The sequence below is a fragment of the Mugil cephalus genome, chromosome 5, assembly GCF_022458985.1.
Source record: "Mugil cephalus isolate CIBA_MC_2020 chromosome 5, CIBA_Mcephalus_1.1, whole genome shotgun sequence".
In the NCBI taxonomy this organism is placed as follows: Eukaryota; Metazoa; Chordata; class Actinopteri; order Mugiliformes; family Mugilidae; genus Mugil; species Mugil cephalus.
This window is the reverse complement of record NC_061774.1, coordinates 21522466-21537992: the sequence shown is the minus strand read 5'-3', so window position 1 is coordinate 21537992 and position 15527 is coordinate 21522466. Positions and strand designations below refer to the sequence as shown.

At 43.3% G+C, this 15527-nt stretch overlaps 1 protein-coding gene across 1 annotated transcript in view; it reads left to right on the top strand.

The window, feature by feature from the left end:
- Positions 1-764: 764 nt before the first annotated feature.
- il1rapl2 (interleukin 1 receptor accessory protein-like 2) overlaps positions 765-15527 on the top strand; it is a 364605-nt gene continuing 349842 nt past the window's right edge. The window contains exon 1 of the mRNA XM_047585925.1: positions 765-1072. The gene's annotated coding sequence lies outside the window, so the exon portion shown is untranslated. The remainder of the gene's footprint in view (positions 1073-15527) is intronic.

The window sequence follows — 15527 nt, the reverse complement described above, 5'->3', positions numbered from 1 at the left end:
CACTGGGCAAACTTGGACTTGTGGAGGATTTAAGAGGAAAGGTGAACCCTGCACTGCAGCTTGCCTCTTCTCTTCTCGCATTAGACGGTGCGTCTCCCACAGCACCTCTGGACTGATTAACCGCTTCATCGATATATTGAAGACACCAACCTGCAAAGTTGGAACGTGTTGATTATTATCTCATCATTAAGTTTCCTGCCCGAACCTCTTCAAGTATCCTGCAGTAAAAACTTACAGTATAGCTGATGCATGCCAGCGCATCTTTAAATCCCTTTAGGAATATTACATGACTGTGTGGGGAGATCATAAAGAGGAAAAAATATTAAGGAGCTGCCACAGAGCCTTTGTGGGCTCGAGTTGACTGCTGCAGACACATTGCAGCCCCCTGTATGAATATTACAGGGAGCCACAGGAGCAGAGAGTGCCGCAAAGTACTACAAGATTGAATGAGTTTTCACAATCGCTCTGCTGTATGAATATTGTAAGAATTTAATAGAGATTATTTTAGTGCGAGTGCTTCTCGGGATTCCGGTTTGGAGATTGGAAGTTATTTTTGGCTGCGCAAAGTAGAGCGACTCTTCCACACCACTGCCCGGACAGAGACAGAGACAGAGACGGAGTGAGCGCAGAGGTCTACCTGCCTGTCTCTGTCTTGTAGCCCGTCCTGAAAGAAAGCAGCGGGACGGACGGAGAAGTGCGGGGGGGGGAGATCGAAAGGAGAGGAGGGGGATGCGTAACTGCGGTTAATTGGCGCAGACTTTAGCCAAACATCTTGGAGAAGGAGAGAGGGAGAAGTGCAAAGGGATTTTATGCCTTCTGCAGCCAGAGAAGCTGTCTGCTAGAGGTTATAAATCCCATTTCAGGCCGAGAGGAGAAGAAGAAGAAGAAGAAGCGACCTACTTCAGCTGTTTATTTACCCTTCTGTCGCCGCGTCACTTTGGAGGAATTTGTCTCCACTGGTCAGGTCTGTGACAGAGGAGGCAGAGAGTCAGAGGTGGGATTATTTCAGCACGTCTGGTCAAGATTCTGTCACCAGCGCCGCTCGGATTCAGGATTAGTTGCTCTGAAAGAGGTAAGAGGATGTCACGATCCGATTTTACGCGTGCGCGCGCTCATGTGTGATGAGTTTACTTCGCGAGCTGTTTGTGTTTAATGCGGAGTATGAAAGATAGAGAGAGAGAGGTTCGCTCCACTGTGAGTGTGCGAGTGAGTGTGCGTGAGCCCGGTCCGTGGGTGTGAGATAGAGGTGAGAGACCGAGTGGCAGAGAGAGAGAGAGAAAGAGAGGGAGAGCGAGAGCGTTATTACGCACGAGAGGGAGAGAGAGAGAGCGAGATGGCGGAGGAATAGAGGGATGGTGTGTGGTGCTCTCTAATGGAATGTGCGCGTGTGTCCATGAATTAGAGAATGCAATACCAAATAAATGAATAAATAAATAAAAATAGTTGCAAATCACGTCTTTAGCGCTTTGATTGGACGACGCCGTTCCGTGAATTCAATGCAAGGCCTCATTATTCATTCATTAGACTTCGTGTGCCAGTGTGGAGTAGCACGAGTGCGCAAAAAAGCTGGGCATCGCGCGTGACCCCCCTCCTCCTTCTCCTCTTCATCCTCCTCCTCCTCCTCATGGATGTTCAGCCACAGAATCAGTGCGGGATAAACACACGCAAAGAGTCAGCAAAAAAACACCATCAGCTGAGCTCAGATTTGTCTTATCTGCTTCAGGATGGTCCTCGTTTTTTTTTTTTTTTTTTTTTTTTTTTACCTTTGATAATGAGGCAGTGGACCCTAATTTCCACACTCCACAGGAGCAAGGCACCCACACATATAGGAAAACAGTCGTTTTGTTTCCCTTTGTAGCCACTTTGCGCCTCCGTGTTGTGTTTCTACTTGTTTTGGGATGTTTGAATCTTTTTATGCTCGTCTCTCTGTGGCTCCTTTTGTGTTTTGTTGTCATTTCGCATGTCTGTATTGTGTCTCTGGTTGTTTCACTGGAATCATTTTACCTCTTTGTGGCCGCTTTGGAGCACTGTCATCATTTCACAGGCAGTCCCTCATTATGCATGTGTTTGTAGTAATTCCACATCCCTTCGTAGATGTCTCAGCTTGGCAGGTTTTCGGACAAAGACTAGATTTCTGATTCTGAATTTCTGGGTTCGCTCAAATACACACACTGTACCCTTAACCTTATGATTAAAACCAGACTAATGAGTGCAAGTTAGAAAAGTTGTGAAATGACATGATTTCAGCACAGGCTGTACTTCAAACACACAAACAAACAAACTAATTCCCTTCAGCTGGTTAGGGCGATGCACCTTTGGATGAAAGAGTGCCGTGTCGGTTCCACTGTATAATTTTCCCATTTGTTCAAGTCTTCCCTAACACAGACGCCGTTTGTCTGAGTGCTTTACAGCCCAGCAGGTGCTTTCTCTCTCTCTCTCTCTCTCTCTCTCTGTCCCTCTCTCCATCCCTCCCTCCCTTTCTCTCCCCTTTTCTCTTTGCGTGTGTGTTTGTGTGCCAGAAGGCAACGACAGAAAGTGTGTGTTTACAGCACTAACAGTGTGCGCGAGAAGAGAGTGGAAGACAGAGTGAATGCGTGTCCTCTAATCGTGTGCGTGTGTGTGTGTGTGCTCCAATGCACCAACAGGACATTCACACACACACACGCACACACTCCCACCTACCTCCTACACAGGGGAGGGATGCGTGGGGTTTAATTATCTCGGCCGTTTAGCAACAACGTGTGCATCAATCGTCAGAATGGAGGGAGACTGAGCATCCACCAGAGGCTGCAGATGTGCGTGTGTGCTTGTGTGTGTGTGTGTGTGTGTGTGTGTGTGTGTGTGTGTGTGTGTGCTGATTTATTATGTGAAGCCGGTGTCGTATAGATCTGGGCCGGTAGGTAGATGAACTGGCAACAGAACTGCTCCGTCACACTGACCAACACCAGCCATCTATTACGAGGATGTAGAAGGGGTTTGGGGGGGTGGTTTACAGCAGGGGACTGCACGGGGACGAGGGAGGATGCGAGGAAATGATGCTCGATAAATCTGAGTCACAAGACGATTAACCCATTAACGGTGAAACATAACCGCGCGGGAAAGCAGGAAAAAAACCCTTTCGACCATGCGCAGTTATTCCCTTCCTCCAACCTTGACTCATTGGTTATCAATGTTGCATATTTAGTCCGGAACATCTGCGAAACTGTAAGGCCACATGAGCAACACTGGACTCTGTGGATCACAGACACCTGGGAGAGGTCCCCACTGAGAAGAGAGCTGAGAAACTCAACCAAAAATCTGTATTTTCTTTTTACTTTTACTTGATCAAAACTGTAAATAACAGCCGTACACGCTGATGTCAGGGAAGCTGTTGTACCAAATGTGATCCAACAGAAAGGAAAGACAACAAATCTAGAGAAGGCCTCCTGAGTGAACCAGCAGCTTCCTGAAAGCGGTTGAGGAGTCCTAGAGAATGTCCTGGAGAGAAGGGCATTAAATAGAAATGTACCTTTACTGCAGTATGAGTTGATTAATGGTAAATTACTCTCCACATCTGATGATGACAAACAACAAGTAGAGACGTGAAAAGAGAAGTGGCGAAAGAAGATGAGGATAAAAGAAGAACAGTCTACTCTCTGCAGGTAGGAAAGAGGATCGAGGAAGAAAGGGAGAAGAGGAGCACAGTGCAGAAAGGAATTAGTGCTGTTTTTTTTTTTCTTTCCCCTATGATAATTGCTCTGTGGTAACACTAATTCATTTTGTCACCTGGCGCTCCGGTGATATATTGAATCTCAGCTGAGCCAGTGAAACAAACTCAGCCTCGTTTTTAAAAAGTTAAAGCAGTTACTTCACGCGATTATAACCCATGTGTCGGGCTGCAAGGTGGACATTCAAAGATGAAAGATTTTTTTTTTAAAAAATATAATAAAATCAAGGCTGCGATCAGGAGGGGGCTGGTCTGAAGAGAGAGAGAGGGGGCAGATGTAGTGAATTAAGCGTGGAAGACAGATTTAGAGAGACGAGGACAGCGGAGAGGAGAGACAGAGAGAGATCCATAAATTGCAGAAGGGATGCTGAGGCACGGAGAGGCGCTGGAAATATACGAGAGGAAGAAGAGCGGCCTGGACGGCAGCAGGGATGAAAGAGAGAGATGGAGGGAGGATGCTGTTGAGGAGCCATAAGCTGTATTGCTGTAAATTTGAAATATTGTAAATTCAGCTTGTTTGCGGCGCTTACTCTTACTCTGGTCTGGTTGTTGGCTATTTATTGGAAAAACCTTCTCAAAAATAAGCAGAAAACTTATGATTTTACACTTCATAACACAATAACCTAGCTTTAGATTTCCCCTCCTGCTCCTGCGTGACACATTGCATACCACACAATAAACTGGTTAACGGGCACCTCTAGCTGCTCTTTGGAGTCGAAAGAGAGACGAAGCCCCGTCATCCAGACTTTGGATGATAACTCAAGGCTGATAATTTAGGCCATCAACAGCTTACATCTTCTTGAAATTATGTTTTGGTAAAATTAAGCAACGACATACTATATTCTGAAGTGAATTATCATTATTATTATAAGCAAATAATCTTTCCCATTCAAGTATGGATTACTGGGAGTTCATTACAACATGACAGTACATTTTCCCTTTAAAAACAGGCTACTCTACTCTTGTAGAACAATATCCACTTGTGATGGCTGTTGCCGCGACTACTCAGCTTTTTTCAGGGTCATGTTTGGGCACTCATAGCTCCAGGTGGGTGTCAGGGAAAGGCTTTGTTCTGGTTTGATACTGGGAGGCGATGGTCAACATCACATGGATCATGTCGAAGTGTCCTTGAGTTCGGCGCTCGTGCGAACGAATGGATAGACGTGTCACTGTGACCGTGAAAGTCACGCTTTTTCTAACCCAAAAGTTAGAAAAGGCAGAGGATAAGACCGTAGTGTTTGGGTTAGACTTGAAACGCAGTGTATTTAGTGCATATTTAATCCAGACATCTATGTCTATATTCATAAACAAGGGGCTACTTCTGGGTCTAAATGTGATACTTAGTTTGATGTGAGTGCTTTGCATGCCCTACCATCCACCCCAAGCTCCTCCATGCCGGTGCAGTTGCTGAATGTATATTGTAATTCATTTTATCCAAACATAATGGGAATGGAGTAAGATGTTTTGTTATGAAAATTCTTGGAAACGGTATTGCTATGTGCTCACAAACATTGTATAAAATGATCAAAACCTCAAGTCCAACTATGGAGCTTGCGGTGAGGCTGCCATTTCAAAAGTCAAGAATCAGCTTTGGACCCAATTTTATCATCGCTGTAAGGTTTTTTCTAAAATCGACTATGTTTATCAGATACCTTCCATCCATCCTGTGAGGTATCTGGAAGGTATCTGCACCTGAACCAACATGTATCTGTTTCTGTTGCATCAACTTTGGTTAAATTGCAGTTGGGAAACTTTAAACATGTTCAAAGACACCATTGACTCATTGCTAGAGGGTGGTAGAGTTTATTTATTAAAAAAAAAAAAAATCTCTTTCTGGTCTGGTGGTGGGGACAGAGAGAGACTATTTCCAAACATGTCTTATCCATAGAGCCAGAGGGTGTTCACAGTTGTGGAGCTGTTACTAACCGAATGGGGATGTTTTTCTCAGGTGGAAATAAAAACAATAGCCTCAGGCTTGAAGGGCTCAGCTTAAATATAATACATTGTAAAACATAAAACTACATAGATTCTAGTGGGAATATTGGTTGTTTTTTTTCCCTCCACTTCTGAAAACCCGGTTTTGCTGCAGCTCTGTGGCTCTGTTTAACACACGCCGCTCGGCTTGCGTGATACTGTTATGACTTGTGTATTGCAAAATTTCAAAGAGCAATTTTGATCAAAGTGATGTCATACAATACAGGAATCCTCACCCTTTGTGAAATTCCAGGATAATTAAATGCCACGCATGATGAAATGATCAAAGGGTCTTTATTTTTGTGTCATATGAAAGATCTTGTCTAATGGCATTCTGGCAAGAGTCGGAAATACGTTCAGCCTGATGCTTAATTGCGTACTGAAAATATGAAAATCAGAAAGTGCATTTTGCTTGTCAATGTTGATTTAGCTGACTTTACCACGGAGATGTGTCCTTAGGTATTTCACATCTAAAGAACGTCATTTAAAGAGCGACTGCTCAAAGTAATTTTCGTCATGTTGTCCAAATAAATCTTTCAAAATTGTGTTTAGTACCAATTAATGACAGTTTAATGGCCAACAGGATACGGCCCGACACAGAAATCACACACAAGAAGGTTTAGGGACACCTCAAAAAATGCAAAGAACAGCACAAGGTGTTGACCTGGCCTCCATATTCATTAGATCCCAAACTAATATCACATATCTGTGGAATGCCCTGGAACAAGCCGGATCCACAGTGCCCCCATGAAGACCTACACAATATTAAGAAGGTGGTCATAATGTTATGCCTGATCAGTATATGTATATATATATATATATATATATATATATATAACTAAACTATATACTATATATACGCTGTAATATATGGATAAGTATCTACACTGCATTTGGGTGAAAGTTTTCTGACCCTGTCAAGTTTTACACCCAATGAGAAGAGTGCAAGTTTCCTTCTCTTACTCAGTTGAAGCACATTTGATTAAAAATCAGGCTCAAGTGTCCCTGGGAATGATCCTACAGCCTCGACACACCTGGAAGTGTGTTACTATTACCCCAAGCAGAGCTGTTTCGTCTCAGCCGGGCTGAAAGAGGAGCGTCAGCGCACAGCCTCTTCAGCCCTTTTTCGAATCTCTCCAGAAACTTTGGAGTCAGGTCAGAAATCTGTCTGAGCCTCTCCTCGGCTCTCCCCAGAGATTTCCCTGAAAGCTACTCTCGCGTCGTCTTAGTCCCATACTTTGGGACATCATCTTGTTGAAATGTGAGCCTTTGCCACAATCTTGAGATCCTGAGCAAACTGGAAAAGGTTATCGATTGGGATTGCTCTCTATTTTTTTTTATTTTTTATTATCATTTCCTCTATCATTTCCTTCGTCCTGGCTGGTCTACGAGTGGCAGAAACATGGCACACAGCGTGATGCTGCTGCCACTGGGGATAGTGATACCGAGGTGGTGCTTGATGCTCAGTTTCCTAAACACACAGCGTTAGAAATTGTGGCCAGATGGTTCACTCATCATTTTCTCAGACTGCAGGAATGTTCCTCAGTGGGATAAGCGCACACAGATCATCTACATTGATAGACGTCTGCTGTTTAGTACGAGGATTTTATCACCGTTGGACAGAGCCAAGTGAGTGGTTTCCCTTGTTTGTCATTTATGCTAAGCTAAACGAACCATCTGCTTGCTTCAGGTTTACACATTCAGTTTATTAATGGTTGTGAACAAAAAACTTAATTGACATTAAGTAGAAAAATTTGTACAGCAAGTTGCGTGAATTCTAATCACATTTTTACAATCAAGACTGTGTTTTTTAAGCGTGATGTTTCTAATGGGGGGCGTTTTGTGTTAATATGAAACACAAATTGACTCTTAACTAAGCAAATTAGCTCATCAATTAGCAAAGACGTTTCATTCCAGCGTGTTTATCTGTGAATGCTGCTTATCCTCCATCAGTTTGAGCTTAAAATGTTAAGTGGTTCCCCGATTAATAGGCAAATTTATACGGCGAGGTACTTGGAAATCTAATCCTCTCTCCACACGGAGCACCTGTGGCGTAAATATAAATTTGGAGACTCCTTACCGCATCGTCCCCTTTACCTTGTGCCAACCGTGAAAAACTGTGTCTTTGCTGCACATTGGCTTCTGCTACTGTTACTACTACTACTACTACTACTGCTTCGGATTATAGCAATGCATATTGTTATGGAACTGTGGTGGTGCCTGTAGGTCAGTTCACATCTCTGTGGAGGTCAGCGTCAGCTCGGGCCGGAGCCCTGCAGCTGATAAAGATTCAGTGATTCAGTGTCTTGCTCATAGTCAGCAGTGTTGGGGCTTGCTGTCTTGGAGATTTGAATCAAGATCATCAGGTTGAAGGTTGGTGTGTCGGGTCTGCGCGACCTCTGAACTTGATTAACTAACCTTAACGCAAATACAGGAAGTTCAAGCCTATCCAGGCATGGATTTTATGTGTAAATCAAGTATTTCCAGAGACAGACCCCGAGAGTGGACGCCAGTCTCTTTTGCAGTTGTAGCCACGCAGCTGTAACTGTCCTGGTGTGGGACTTCTTGGTCGCAGGTCTCTTTCCGGCGTGTTGTCGCCTGAAAAAGGAGGCAATGCGCTTTAATGAGACTCTATCCCACAGAGAGGGTGTGTGTTTTTTTTCCTTTGTCCTGGGTTGGAAAAGCCGAAGAAACATTGGCAATTGAGCAACACGAAAGTATTTCATTTTGCTGCTGTCCTTTCCAAGTTTCAGTCCATTTGTTCTGGTTGCAAAAAAACACCGTTTTGTCCGAACAAGAACAAGACTGTTACCGTGTGTGCTTTCCACAGTGGAGGTTTAGTTGTCGCAGCAAGCGCTGCGTGACATTGCATTTGTTGCGTGAAACAACTTGTAGTTAAACACTAGAAAACCAAGGCAAAACATCTGGAGGCTTCCTCAAAACTCCATGTGTAGCATGTGTCTGTGAAGGTTCTCAGTCTTCCAGGTCATAGTATGTCCAAGAAACACACTGAAACATGAGCAACTCCTCAACTTTTACAGTTTCTTGAAGACGTTTTGCCGCTCATGCAAGTAGCTTCTTTGGTTCTAAAGGACTAGCGGTGAGTCGAGGTGTTAAATGGGAACATCTGTGCATCAGAAACTGATAATGAACTACACATTTTACTGGAAGAATCTGTTTTGATCGTGTTTTATTTTCCGAATCAATGTGTAATCTTATCAATCTCAAGAGGTGAAGGGAGGTGACTCTTTTTGGGACAGATGTTCAAACTACATAGCACTTTATATCTGAGTCTGAGTCTGAGTTTCCCTGCTCAGAGAACAATTTTCCAGTTTAATACAGTTGTCTTCTGTCTTCCCTGGCTAAAACGTGGATGCTGTTGTCCTCAGAGGAGTGTCCTTTGTCCTTCAGGTGTAGGTGGGCCGCTGAACCCAGGTCTGACGAGCTGGCCCTGCTGTGCTGACCGTGCATTTGTGAATGGGCTGTTTTGTTTCCCCAGTGCACAAGTCTGTACATTCCTCACTGCACTGAACTGCGTAAACGTTTCTGCCTCAACACCCTGAGTCAGAAACGGTGACGTTCACCCCAAAGACACCAAACACCCGTGCAAAAACAGGGGAACGTAGTTTGTGTGTAGCCTGAGACCTTTAGTCTAAAGAACAGGAACAATCTCATTGTCTTTATACATGTTACATCCTTACACTCTTAATAGGGATATGGTTAAGTAAAATTCTAGCAGAACGTGCATATCTGTCACTTTAGGAATTTGAGCTGTTGCATCAGACAACGCTAATTTGTCAGTTATAATAATGTTAGTTGACCACACATGTGTGTGTTTGTGGGCTGGTGCGGTGGAAGTGCAGTGGTGTGTTATCCAGGGGAGATCTGCCCTCATCAAACAGAGACACACATCAATAGTGATGGGAGCAGGGTCAGTCCTGTGGCTGTTCAAAAAAAAGAAGAAAAAAAAGGAGAACATCACAGCCCGGCTAATCAACATATCACACATACACAGAAATGGCAATAATATCAGAGGATATTCACTCACTTTCATTCTCCAGTTGGTTGGTCCACGACTTCAGTGGTTTAACTGATAAGACAGACAGTCCTGGTTCCCGGGGAGTGAGCCTTTTCATCTTTTGCCTATTTTTCAGTGAAATGTCTCATCATCAGATGGACCGGCACCAAAGTTGGCGCAGACATTCATGTGAAAATGAGTATTTGATTGACTTTCCATGACATTTGGTCCACTCCGCTCAGGATAATAACTCAACTTATATATTCAGCTAATCTTATGCCCTGCTCATATATTAACTAAAATCCATTAACATCCAACGATTAATGGCCTCTTCTTTACTCAAGACTTATTTAAATGTCTTAAAAGGACATTTAATGTTGGTCTTTAAGAGAAAACCAGACTTAGCTTGATGATCTTGCCTTCTGAACCATAACTACCCTCACTCACTAAGAGGCACTGATGAGCATCTGTGGTTCTTGATTTCATTGACACCTCTCGGTGGCTTTTTGCACCAACGATTGACCCGTTTGGCTTTTTAGCTCCGCGGATCAAAGGAATGAGAACTTAAATCTCACTCTGTGCGACCACTTGTTCTTTAATAGCGGCCTGGACTCTGCTGGACACTGCTGGTATATTTTATACCGCACCATTTTGCAATTGCAACAGGGCGCTTTACATTCGTGCTTTAAATTCATAAGCGGACTGGATTATTATCTGTGCAGCTATTTTGGAAACATTTACACTTATTGAAGTGTATTATATTAAATTAACATTGTCTCTGTTAACTGAATGAAATAAGTTCAAGCTGATCCCAAAAGTGACAGCTTAAGTTATTTAACTTTATATTAGGTATTTCAATTTTTTACTTTGGGGGAGTCAGATAATACAAACAGAAGACAAGGAAAAATACATGATCATTACTCAAATGAACAGATGAATCAAGCATAATTTTAATGGAAAATTACACCACTTTTTGGCACATTATATTGGAGACATAAGGCTCTCCAGCACAATTCAGTGGGTAAGAGAGCCTCGCATCTCTCTTCACCGCTCTCCTTCTTCTGCTCGCCTTTTCTCCACTCTGCCAGCATCTCCGTCTCTCCCACTCACTCCGCGTTTCATTTTTCACATTTTCTTTCCTGTATGGCGACATTCCCCTCTGTTCTCTCGCTTCAGTTGGATCCGAACGTTGCATTGAAATGCTGCAAATATAAGTGGCGCAGCGCAAAAGACACATAAAACGAGCAGGAGAACTGTGTGTTCCTCTTTTGTCCCATTATGTCTCTGTTCCTTATCCCTCATCTTCTTGCCCCCCACCCCTCCACCTTCCCCTCGCTGTGACTCTCCAGTTCACCCTTCAGCACATCCACCAGTGTGCCTAGCCTATCTTTAGTTGACTTAACGTGGCCTGACAGGCCAATCCCTATGGATTCTGATCAAATGGAGCAATAGTGTACACAGCAGCAACAGTGCAGCTCCAGCCTGCTAAAACAGCAGCTGTAATATGGCAAAGATCAGCGTCCTGCAGAACTGATTCGACACGTTTATCTGCTGATTCTACTTCGATACACAGACCTTTTTAAAGAAGTGGAGCGGCTGTGCTGTTCAGCTCGTGCCACATGAGTGTGAGCACGCTGCAGAGCTTCCTTTTGTCTCTATTAAGTGATTGCTCCCCTCAGCGTTTACCAGTATTATATAAGTTACACACTACACTCTGTGGAGAGAGTGCACAGACTTTACCAACAGTTCGGTCTTATCTCTGGCAACCATTTAAATATTGGTCACTCCGCACCAACTATTGCTGCAGGGAGAAGAAGTTGAGTCTTAGATGGTAAAATGACAGATAAGTATGGACAATAAAGAATGTTGGATCTTAATATATAAACATTAATAAATATATAAAGTCAAATAGGTGGTGGAGCTGACTGATTTAACTAAATAAATGAGATTAATCTATGGTCGGCACTCCAGAGCAGAATGTGGCAGTAATGCACTTAATACGATGTTTGTAACTCGAATGACTGATCATCCAACGTGTGAGAACAGGCCGTACAGGTCTTAATAAGACTTTATGTGAAATAAGCATCCGCCCAACTGAAAAGTGGTTGATTACAACTAACCATAAACTGTTGAACATCTAATCCTTCGTTGTCCCAAGTACAATACACAGAGAAATCAATCATCTTTTTCAGTGAATGGTGATTGAGCATTGTGATTTTTTCATTGATCTGACCTCTTGAATAAGAAAACAGACAGAGTAAGTTACATCCTAACATATAAAAAAACAAATGTAATTTAGAGTACAGATTGCAGGATTTTATTTTATTTCATTAATTTGTTTTTGCGTTAATTCTCTTTGTCCACACTCCAGTCGAGGTGGAGGCTGTAATGTACCTCTACGCCGGTTTTCCGACCTCCATTATAAATAAAAGAAAAAGAAGAATATGTCTGAGTGTCCCTGAATGCACCAACAGGAAGATCTGTCCTTGCTAGGAAAAGCATTGCCATGCAAAAAAACAAAAAACAAACATTTGATGTGGTCACAAAACGTTCACTGAAGCAGATTTACCAAGCAGCTCTGTGGTTGGTACTGATGCCTCTGGGTTGAAGTCGTGTCTTCCAAAGACACGTGCGTTAGGTTGATTGGTTCTAAATTGCACATAGGTGTGAGTGTGTATGGAGTGTCTTTTTTGTCTCTGAGTTAGCCCTGCGATAGACTGGCGACCTGTCAGCTGGAATAGGCTCCGGCAAACCCCCGCAACCCTAGTGAGGATAAGCGGTAGTAGAAGATGAGATGAGATTAAAGATTGCAGGATTTTATTTTATTTTATTTATTTATTTGTTTGTTTTTGCTCCACACTCCATTCCAGGTGGAGGCTGCAACGTACCTCTAAGCAGGTTTGCTAGTTTAATGCACCAACAAGATCTGTCTTTGCTAGGAAATGCATTGCCATGCAAAAAAACTAAACAAACAAAAAAACATTTGATCTGGTCACAAAACTTTCACTTACACAGATTTACCAAGCTAAAGACAGTTTGGATTACATGTAAATTTCACAGCACGCTAGTGTCCAGCAAGAACCAACTGCCTATTGTATTTCAAACAAACAGTGACCTGCTCAGTTGGAATGAACACCTCGGACATGGTGGGCCACGCTTGCGTGCAACTTGAGATTTAGGAGTTTTGATTTCAATTTATTGGGCAACCTCACATGTTCCAGTTGAACAGTGTACACTGAAAGTTTCAAATCAAGTCCCAAACTTTGTGTTTTAACTCATAAACACATTTGTAGGACAGCTACAACAATTACTTAGTGAAGGATGCTTGTTTTGTTTCAGCAGCGACTGAGACTCCTTCGTGGCACATCGAAAAGCAGGAACTACGGCATCTGCTTGCATGGTTGAGCTGATTTGTGTTTTATTCACTCTGCCACCAGGCCTCACGTCCGACAGCGGTTTCTGTGCAGCATTAGTGATCGTCACCACGGCTAAACGGGGCTCAGTGAGGACGCAGACCTTAAACTAGCTTCCGTTTCTTGCCAGGCTGCTTCAGTGAGAGGTGTCAAGGCGCACGGCTCTGATCAAAGAAAGGAACAACTAAATTTAAATCAACAGGGATTATACCTGTCGCAGCCAGTTTGGAAAGCTTCAAATCAGCAGGTGAGCAATTAACGCCAACGGGCACGACACAGTCACAGCCAATTAAGTGCCAATGTATGTGGGTAAATTTACTTATTTGGCGTGTGGCAAGTCACAAATTAAACTTCCTAAGCGTTGTTGTATGTAATTACTATGAGCTTTGATGTAAATTTGATAGATATATATTTAAATTTTATACTTAAGGATGACATCTCCCGGGGTTTTCCTTTTTTTTGTTTGTAGATTTCTACTGTAGTTCAGTTTCATAGGTGAGACATTTCCTCCACATTTCCTGCTGTAATGCCCAATGGAGACGTTCAAAAGTGTATCAACCCTGTGTGTATTCTTGTGTGCGAGTGTGTGGAGGCTTTAAAACTACAGGTTAACCTTTCTGTCCTCTGGGACTCTTCCTCTCAGTCCCCACAGCGCAACGGAAAATAGAAATGCTGTGAGTATGTGCGCTCGAGAAAATAAGAAACAACGGAGGCTTCTTCCATCCCACGGCGCCCTGCCTCTCGAGCACGCTTTTCTTTCCCCTTCCTCGCCCTCTCCTTCTTCCCAGCCTTCCCATTCATCTCCGTCAGCTTCTCTTCATAGCAGCCGTGGCTTTATTAATGGAGAGAAGAAGAGGGACACAACACGTTGTAGCTTCTCGATGCTAGAGTGCAAACTTTTAAAGGGATTTATAGAGACCTACGGTTTATATGATGTTAAAAATGTGACGACGCTAAACATTTGTAGCCACGATCAGTGCGTTTAAACACCGGATACATGCGGAAAGTTGCGGCCTGAGGAAAAGAGTATCTGGAGGGAAAACATCATCTGCGCGACCACACTGTGTTGACTGCAGCTGGAGCATTATGATGCTAAGCTGCACCTCCTCGTAGGCCAGCGAGTCCACGCTGGCGCGAGCTCTGGTGACTCCAGCAGCACGACGGTCAGAACGGAGCCGCTAGACTTCAGCACGGATTGTCTCTTTTCTTGCCAGGGTGTGCTCTCTGCCTTTTGTTAGCTAGTTTATGATCCTCTGGCGTAATCTTCGTCCAATCAAAAGCATTACAGAAATGAATGCGAACGTCTGACCGTGAAAAATGGGATTGTAGGGCTTTTAAAAATAGTAAAGAGAGCGAGGCCGGATCGCGTACAAAAAGTTTTTTTGTCAGTGTAATCTCGGCAACATGTGGAAAGTACTGCTTCTTTTCTGGGAAAGGTGTCAAGCAATTACCGTGCATCTGCTGGGTGACAGATTCACCTGGAGGGATGCTTTTTCGTGGTGCACGACTCCCGTGGAAGCTCATCTGTTCTAGGGCCAGACCTCTAACTACAACACTGTCTTTTCAGTTGTTCTGACTGGTTAATACTACTTTTTTTTCTTTCACTTTTGATTCTTTTGTCATACACAGTAGGCCAGGAATGCCTACATCGCTTGAACTAGTCAGGACCATACCTGGTTCCACTGACTAATTATTTTACTCGTTTGAAAGAGAGGCTATCGTGTTGGTCTCCCATGTGCCTCAAAACAGTTGTGACTCACTGGATAGTGGACATAAGCTTTCCGAGGGTGTCCTATAGTGTCTGGTAACAGGATGGTGTTAATGGGGGCCTTTGGGTTGTGTGGGTTGAAGGGAGGGGCCTCTGTGGATCATCCCAGATCAGATACTTTGGAGGCCAGGCTACAGGCTTTTTTTTTTTTTTTTTTTTAAATTTGACACTACATGGTTGACTGCTGCCATCATGGAGTGTCATTGCTATGGGGTGGGGGTGCCTGGTCTGGTCTAGGTGGGTGCACGAATGCCAGGTACAAAAGTTTCCAGGAGAACATTGAATGTCAGTGGTTTTAATGTTGCGGTTGATTGGTGTATATTAGCCATTGTTCTTAAACCAAAAAACACACTATAAAAGCAGGTTTATCATTATTGTTTTAGTTTTAAAATAACTGCCTCACCATTAGCTGACTTTAACTAGTTTGAAATTGTAAAGCCTTCTATACTATGAATATTGGTGTTTTTTTCTTGGCTTTAACCTCAACCTGAAGTGAAATGTATCTTTGTCATGAAAACGAAAAAAGGTTTTTGGCTCGCTGTTAAATTAAAAGTAACCAAATACTTTTCTACCTATGAACAATGGCTCCATATGTGACTGTGTCTGGTCTCATCCAAGCTGACATGATAGATGGCTTCCTGAAATCCA